Here is an 8,992-nt window from a genome sequence, read left to right as displayed (position 1 = left end):
TCCGGACTTGTCCTTGGTCTTATGAAATAACTTCTTTGACCGGACTCGTCTTTGGTCTGATGAAATAAACATCTTGCCGGACTCGTCTTTGGTCTGATGAAATAAACATCTTTGACCGGACTCGTCTTTGGTCTGATGAAATAAACATCTTTGACGGGACTAAGCTTGTGTCTTTAATTTGGCGAGTTTTATCGCTTGGATCGGACTTTCCCTTGTCCTAATTCGGCGAGTTTTATCGCGTGGATCGGACTAATCCATTTTGTGCAGTTCGTTTCAGACGAACTGCTTGTTTTTAAGCCGAATTGTGGTCTTGTATCTTCTTCAGAAGCTTGGACTCACAATCGTTGGCTTATTGTTGCAGTTCGTTTCAGACGAACTGCTTGTTTCTTAAGCCGAATTGTGGTCTTGTATCCTCTTTAGAAGCTTGGACTCACAATCGTAGGCTTATATATGTTCTAAAAAGGGGATCAGCTTCGAAGAACAAGATACCTCAGCAACATTTGTAAGAGACGACACGCACATAGACAAAACACACCTAGACAAATAAAAGACATAGAGACAAAAACGCACATAGCCTTAGGACCGAACTAGACACAAGACTGACTGACCGGACTGTCTCTTACAAATGGAACTTTTTGAGGTTGGAAACGTACCATGTTCGGGGTACTTGTGCTCCTGACACGTGAGTCAATTTGTAAGACCCTTTGCCCGAGGACTTCTGACACCGATATGGACCTTCCATGTGGGTTCGAGTTCGCCCAGCTTTTCTGCTCGGCTTACTTCGTTGTTTCTCAAGACGAGATCTCCCACTTGAAATTGCAGCTTTTTCACCCTTTGGTTATAATACCGGGCTACTTGCTCCTTGTACTTGGCTGCTTTTATGCAGGCCAATTCTCTTCTTTCTTCGGCCAGATCTAGTTCGGCTCTCAGTCCGTCATCATTCATTTCTGAGGAGAAATTTAGAGTTCGGGGACTGGGCATGCCGATCTCAACGGAATCACGGCTTCAGTGCCGTACACCATCGAGTTCGGCTCCGGTGTGACTTCGGTCATTTCGCCTGCCTCTGACTCCGGCTGCTGTGATTGCTATGCTTGATGGTGCCGAGCTGATTGCTCGGCACTTTTAAGCGCAATCTGCAAACACTTGCTCTTTTTTGATCACCTCGGATGACCGCTATCCCTCCTTTAGTGGGGAAGGTGTTCGGCGAGGATGCCTCTGATCGCTATGACCGGGTTCTTTTTGTCTTCTCTAGATGAGCTGTCTAAAGACCGTTTTCGACGGTCTGCCTCATCAGCACGAGAAACTGGTCCGCAATGTCCCACATCTCTTGAGCTGTTTGCGGACTGCATTCCACGAGCTTTCTGTAGAGAGCTCCGGGCAGGATTCCATTTTGGAATGCCGAAATGACAAGTAGATCGTTGAGATCATCTACTTGTAGGCATTCCTTGTGGAATCTCGTCATGAAGTCGCTGATCTTTTCGTCGCGACCTTGACGTATAGAAAGCAGCTGAGCCGAAGTGATCCGGGCTTCCGCTTTCTGAAAGAACCTCCTGTGGAAAGCATCCATTAGATCTCGGTAAGATCTAATGCTGCCTTGGGGGAGGCTATCGAACCCCTTCTCGCGTTCCCATAAGCAGCTCGGGGAACAGCTTGCACATATGGACCTCATTGAGACCCTGGTTCGCCAATTATACTGATAGCGTCCCAGGAAGTCATGAGGATCCACCAACCCGTCATAAGTCATCGACGGAGTTCGGTAGTTCTGTGGAAGGGGAGTTCGGGTGATATCGTCCGAGAACGGAGTCTTCAATGCTCCGTACATGGCGAACCCGACATCTCTTCGGTATGGAGGAGATGGAGATCTCCTGTGATTCCGGTACCGAGGAGGAACAGGAACATGTCGGGGTTGAGGATTCTTCTTCCTGGAAGACACGGCACTACTGCGGTAGTGACTTTCATGTCTGGATGAGGAAGGAGAATCCACCGTTTTCGTCTTCGCTGTTGGCTCTTTTGCAGGAAGGCCTAAGAACTCTCCTGCTTCTCAGCCAAGAACAGCTTGACAGCCTCATTCAAATCAGGCTGCTGGGAAGACTCGGTGTGTGGACCTTTTGAGCGGCTTGTTCCTTCATCGTGAAAACTGGAAGTAGATGTCTCCCGAGGCTGTTTTCCGGATCTGCGGGCTGGACTAGCTTCCTCATGGTTTTCACGAACGGTATTACGGGTAGTATGTGATCTGGTATGCATTTTTTTGGGGTGGAAAAAGGGTCAAAAAATTCGCTTTATCACAAATTTGGTTCTCTGCTTCCCACAGACGGCGCCAGTGATGGTTTGGCGAATTTTTGATGGTGATGAATGCAGGAAAATGCAGATCACGACACAGAGATTTACGTGGTTCGATTTACTGAGGTAAATCTACGTCCACGGGAAGAAAGAGGGCAGAGTTGTATTGCTTGATCTGTTTTCTACAGCTTACAATACAGACTTGCTATTTGATATTTGATCTCTAGAGAACTCAACCCCAGCCTATCTGATCTAAGTTCTATTTATACATTGAACTAAGATCGTGGCTTGCATCACCACTAATGATGGTTGAGGATGTCGTGGAAGTCATGGAGATCCTGCATGGGTCCACTACCTCTTTGTTTGGTCCGCTTATCCCGCATGAGATCCTGCATGATTTGACACCACTAAATAGATCGTGTAGTGGTCATGAGATCCTGCATGGGTCCACTATCTCCCAGTTCGGTCGAATACTGAGACCGAACTGCTGAACTATTGCCGAGCAGCTTTTGCCGATCTGAGAGTAGAGCTTGATTGGTCGACTTTTACCGAGCAGTAGGCTGGGACCGAACTCTTTGGTAATGCCGAACTGATACTCTTCCTTGGGCTTTGGGTTGATGGGCCGTCACTGCTATTGGGCTTGTTTAGTACGTACTCCATCACTATCAATGGTGACCACATTGGAAGCATTAGGGCTGGAGATTCATCACTGTGCTATCAGCTGTTATAATGACTTTGCTCTGCAAGCCTCTTGCTCAGAGGTCACACATTTTAATTTCATTTTTTCCTTTTTTTAATGCTAGTATAATCTCATTTTTGATAATTTGGGGAAATAATAATTGCAGGATTTGAAGAAGATAGCGAATTTGAATCCAGAAGAGATAAAGCATTCGCTTCTCAGAAACGCAGGATATGGCGGGAAGCGTGTGTAGCTAATTATTGGTTGGATTTGTTTTGATTTCTCATTTCTGGATATATATTCTCTCTTTTTTGGGGAATCTGTTCCTTTTTTCTGGATTCTATTGGTAGTGATGAAATCACACCTGCGTTATTATCTAAAATAAATGGATTCTCTATAAATATGTGGACAAGGTAATGATTTTCAGAACACCTTCCTGATTTTCAACATAATAATAGCATCCACATTAGCAAGTCTTCTCTACGGACTAGCAGTAGGACTTTCCAAAAACACATTCTGCCACGTCATAAGGATTTCTCACCCCACTGCTATATTACTAGGACTTCCCACTCCACAATAGTAGACTAGCACTAGGACATCCCAACAACACAATTTCACATTTTATATACGAAATTTAAATACGGAATTAAAATTTCGACACGGATATGGAGAAAATGCGAACATTTTATATAAATAAAAAAACATACATACTTAAAAAAATACGTAGTGAAATAAAAAAAATACATAGTTCAAAGAGAAAATAAAAAAAAACCATCCCCAAGCTTTGACACACGCGGCCCCCCTCTCATTCCTTGTCGTCCCCTAGACCAGTCGCAGCGGCGTCGGAGTCCCAGATGCTCCCCTATCGTTGATGGGTGAGAGCCCAGCATCACGCCTCATCAAGTCGAGGACCCCCTGCAACATCTCCTTGTGTATGGGGTCATCGGTCGCTCTCCACTCCTTGATGGTTTCTATCATGTTCGTATGATGTTGGATATGGGCAATACGAGAGAACTCGCGGATCGGCTGGAATGCTGCAGGGGCTGCCGATTGGACCTCCTAGGACCCGCTGCTGGCGCCTCCCCTAGACGCCCGCATGCCTTCTTTTGCCCAATTGGGCGGCGACGGCGGCGGTTTAAACGAGGGAGGACTCGGGATATCTTCAGCATCGTTGGGGAGGTCGGTGGAGCCGGCGCTGCTGCTGTAGTCACCGCTGGAGTTGATCTTCTGCCGCTTCGGCCACCCAGCGGCGACACCCGCCCAAAACTTTGCCGACTCCATCAGTACCACATAGGAGTCCCAGTGGTTAAACGTGCCTTGCTTGCCGCGCTCGGGGAACTCCGCCATCGCCATCCGCTTCGCATCCTCCATGGTCTGGCCGCTGATAAGCATGCGACCGTTGTTCTCGTATAGGCCGACAAATCGGGAGACAGCGGTCTTCAGTCGGTCCCATGTCTTCCGGCACTCTTCAGCCGTGTGATACCTTCCATCCGCCGGTTTAAACGAACAATAGGCTTGGGAGATGCGTTTCCACATGTTGTCGATCCTCTGGCTGCTCGAGCGAATGAGATCATCTCAAACATTGATCTCGGCTTTTGACAAAGCCACACAATCCTCCTCACTCCACACGGTCCGTCGTGTCTCCTCGTAGTCGTCATCCGCCTTAGCCCCCGCCTCCTCCGCTCCAGCCCTCGACTGCGAGGACTCACCCGCCACCCCTTGCCCTTGTAGCGGCCCCTGCCCTTTTTCGATCCACCCCGACGGCCTCATGCCCGCCATTTGGGGCATCATCTGGGGCATCATCCCACTCATCTGGGTCATGTCGGCACTCATCTGTGGCATCATCCCTGCCATCTGGGGCCAAGCGTACATGTTATAGTATTGTAGCATCATCCTTGGCGTCTGGGATATCATCCCCGGCATCTGGATGCCCGTTCCACTTCCAACCAAGAACGAGGGTGTTTGTGTTTCACTAGTGTCTGGGGAGTTGCTGTCGTAGTGCTCCATTTATCTTGAATAGAAATGAGAGTAGAGAGATAGAAACTCGTTAATACAAGTGATGCAAATGAAAATGAATCAAAATGAGCCGTATATATAGAGTTTTTTTTTAAAATAAAAAATTGCTCGTCCGTCGACTCGTCCACTATTGTGGATGCTCTAATGTTGAGAAGTAAAGGGGGAACAGATTCCAAATTGCCATTAACTCTGGTCAATCGAGTTAATTTTAAACAAGATTTGAGCTCAAGTCAAATTATAATAACTTATAAGTTTGAGTAATTTTTTCATCCATAATTTATATACTCCATTTGGTTAATAATCGAAATATGGCCACAGTTTGTGTTTTTACAAACAATTTAAAAGCATTATTTGGCCTTACAATAACCCGAAAGAGAAATAAGATATGAAGTGTTTGAATGCAATTGTTTGTAACAAATATTCACCTATTTTAAAACATTAAAATTAAACATCCATAATCTGAGCACTGCAAATCACTTCATTAATACTATTCCTTTTATTCTTTTATAGTAATTTTTTTTAAAAAATAGTACTATATTGCACCATAACATGATATATTAAAGAAAAGTTTATAGTAGAATTTAATGGATTCGACTTTAACTAATATGATATATATGCAGAAAAATAACTTCACATTGGTCCCAGTTTTTGGACCGATTTTACGGAGTAATAGTTATTTAATGCTACGTTTTGGGGCTAGAATTGATATAGATTGATTTTATGATTTATTTTCCTTTATGTAACACGAAATTAATCATATTTATTTAATCCATTATAAAAACAAAGGAATGGAGCTTCTTCTTCTCTTTTTTTTTGGCTTGGTCGTGGCTCTTTACCCCTATTTGTTACTAGTAAATTGATTGTTGATTGAAATTAGTGGAGCCTGATAATCTTAACATATTAATTTTTCCATGCCAACATTTTTCTAAAATTTGTAAAAGTAACCAAATTCATAAAGTTGTAGCTAGACTTACCTATAGTAACAACTAACAAATCCCAATTATATATCTACAAGATTACTAGGGGATCGTATAATATCATTAATAGTATATACTACTATTGGACGCATGATTATAGGAGTAACATTATAAATTAATTAATGATGTGCTTCTTCTCATTCATAAACGTGATCCCACTCCATTACCATCTATGGCTAGTAATGAACTTTTGTATGAGTTTTTTGGATCCGATGTGTTCGAGAAGATGGTGCGAGAAGGGCCTAAATCGGGCATGGTGTTTGACACTGTTGAAAGACTCCGCGACGCCTACCAATCGTATGCAAAGGCACAAGGTTTTTGCGTGATTTGGAGGAGTCTATCTAGCACTAGTAAATATACGGTAATATCACGTGATCGTGGTGGGAAGTCGGATTGTAAGAAATATACGAAAAGAATAAATTGTAAGGCCCATATTAATGGTATTAGGCAAGTTTCACGTGAGTGGATGGTGTCATATGTACACTCGACCCACAAGCATGACTTGGATCCATGGATGGCTGCTTTTATGGCGGGTCATAAAGGTCGTCTTTGCGCGCGAGGAAGCGATTACCATATAGGGAGTCCAAAGAGTATCAAGAAATGATCCGAGGCTTTCAACATTGTTTGGCTTTGGCTTATGGTTCGGTTGAGAAAATGAATTTCCTTAAGGAGAGGATTAGAGAGATGAAGAATGTGCTCATGAATTGGCCCAAAACATCTAGGGTTAGTGTTTCGGATCCAAAGGGGAATCAATATGCAAATGTGGTCGAAAGGAATTGATATGGTGGTGTTGGTTAATTGATTTCATGTATTTTATATTTATGAATTAATGAATTAGCTGTTTCGAGCACTAGCTCTTGATTTTTTTTGAGTTTATTTTTGGTTTTTATTGGATGCCATCGTTCGCTTTGATAGTTTTCTCTAGTTTGAGTATTGTCGTCTATGTTGAATCAATTAAATAGAAAATCAATGCAATATCAAGCAAATAAATGAAGAAGTCCCAACATTAAAATACTAGTATCAACACTATTCCAAACTCCTTGCATATTTTTTTAAGTTTTGTATACTCAAATTTAAGGTATTGAATACAATATTTGTCTTTAGTTTGTTTGATTAAAATTTTCGATTGAACATTTAATTAGGCTCAATTGCAAACAAGATACTCATGTCAATGTCACTGTTTCAACTTATGAAAAACATTATGTAATGGGTTGCACTAAATATGTAGACAAAATTCCATGTATTAGCAAAATTTATGATAATAATCAATAAATGTATTAGCAAAGTTCAAAAATCAATAAAACGTCAAAATTGACGTTATATACACTAATAATAATAATAATTATTATTATAATATTAACGGATATTTTATTTGAATTCAATTCATTTCACAATCTAAGCTGATTGCAGGCACAAATTTGTCGGTTCGAATTTGTGAAGGTGATCTCGCATTCTCCCTCCCGAACATAGTATAGTGACATAGCAAATCATAGCGATACCCTTCAGAATTGATTTTTTTTTATCGGAATCGTATTATGTTGAATTCATGATTTGTAGATAAGGGATTCAATGATTGCTTGACTGTGGAGGGAAATTAGAGTTGATAAGATATTGAGGGAAGGGAAAAAAAGAGGGTAATTTCAAGCAGGCGCTAAGAAGCATCGATGCGTTCCCGAGAGCAGAAGACCAAATCCGGTATGATTTTCCATCTCTTCTCCCCCCAAAAATTAAACTTTCGCTTTGCTGTTTTAAGTTTGCATTCATTTTATCAGACTTGATGTTTTTCCTACTGTAAACTGCAAACACTGAACATTGAACAATGAGAGCTTTCTTGCAGTGGAGTATGATGAACCGCTAAAATGAATTAAGGGTTTGGCATTCAAGTTTGACTGGTGGTGTTGGGAGAGAGAGAGAGAGAGAGCATAATTGGTTGGAGCAATGGACCAATGTACTAATCTTTTTCTGTGAATTTTCATTGATGCGGCTTGGTATAATAGGCCATGCAATAAATTGTATGGTCACCTTAGGGTGTGAACTATTTTGCCTGATTCCTGTGAGGCAGGTATTTTAGATGCCATTGATTTTTTATAGTGATGAATTGGTTCACTCATTGTATAGTCTTATCTTATATAAATGCTTTTGCTCAGTGGTTAAGTCACATTTCAACTAGTCCCTATACAGTTAAAAAATAATACTATCAATGTATGCTATAATGAATGTTCAGTTAAGTCCTTTAGAATGGATTATAGGTTTGCCACTAACTTTAGACCTTTTCATGTTTCTCATTAGTCTCTATTGTTGGACTGGTGATCATGGTAACTTTGTTTGTATATCAGGTCCGTTTACTTCTCCATAAATTGTTTAGTGTTCTCTGGTTCTGTTTCTGCATTATCTGAACTGAGTATAGCTCGACCTAACAGAGTTGATGATTTTATTGGTTATACGTGACATTTTGGACCTTGGCAAGATGTCTGTAGACTTAAAACGTGGAGAAACACTTCCGCTCCATATAAATATGACATTCCCATCTTTCCCATGTGATGGCTAGTCATTTGGATCTCTGTTTTCCTTAAATGCGTGCAACTTATGTCTTATGAAGACTCATCTTTGTAAGGGCATTCACATTTTTTAATTGCTGTTTCATTTCAAGGGATTTTCCAGTGCTTAGTGTAGATGCAATCGATATGTCAGGAAAGAATGAAGTTGATCTTGACAGAAATATATGGAAGGCAGGTCGATTTACTTATTTCATTTACTCGTTAACATGTTATGTGACTATGTCAGCAAAGGGGATGTGTATGTAATTGTTGGCACACTTATTCATCAGTTTGCTGACGTTAATTGTTACTGCGGCTTCGCTTGAACTATGATGGCCAGATTATTGGCATAGAGTATTTAAACGACCTTGTTGAGAAGGGACATGTTGCTCATGGACATGGTTAGTTCCTTTAAATAAATTTCATTTTTTACAACCATTAACTTGTTCTTTTCTCTCCTTAATGCTCTTTCAGGAGTGCAATGTTTCTTAAAAATTGTATGG

At 41.5% G+C, this 8,992-nt stretch overlaps 1 long non-coding RNA gene across 1 annotated transcript; it reads left to right on the top strand.

Moving 5' to 3' along the window:
• The first annotated feature begins 7,371 nt into the window (after nucleotides 1–7,371).
• On the top strand, nucleotides 7,372–8,059 carry LOC121807520. Its single transcript, XR_006051834.1, has 2 exons — nucleotides 7,372–7,647; nucleotides 7,790–8,059. It is a non-coding gene; the product is annotated as an uncharacterized LOC121807520 (long non-coding RNA).
• The last annotated feature ends 933 nt before the right edge of the window (nucleotides 8,060–8,992 follow it).

The sequence above is a fragment of the Salvia splendens genome, chromosome 6 (genome assembly GCF_004379255.2).
Source record: "Salvia splendens isolate huo1 chromosome 6, SspV2, whole genome shotgun sequence".
NCBI lineage: Eukaryota > Viridiplantae > Streptophyta > Magnoliopsida > Lamiales > Lamiaceae > Salvia > Salvia splendens.
This window is presented reverse-complemented; position numbering and strand designations above follow the sequence as displayed.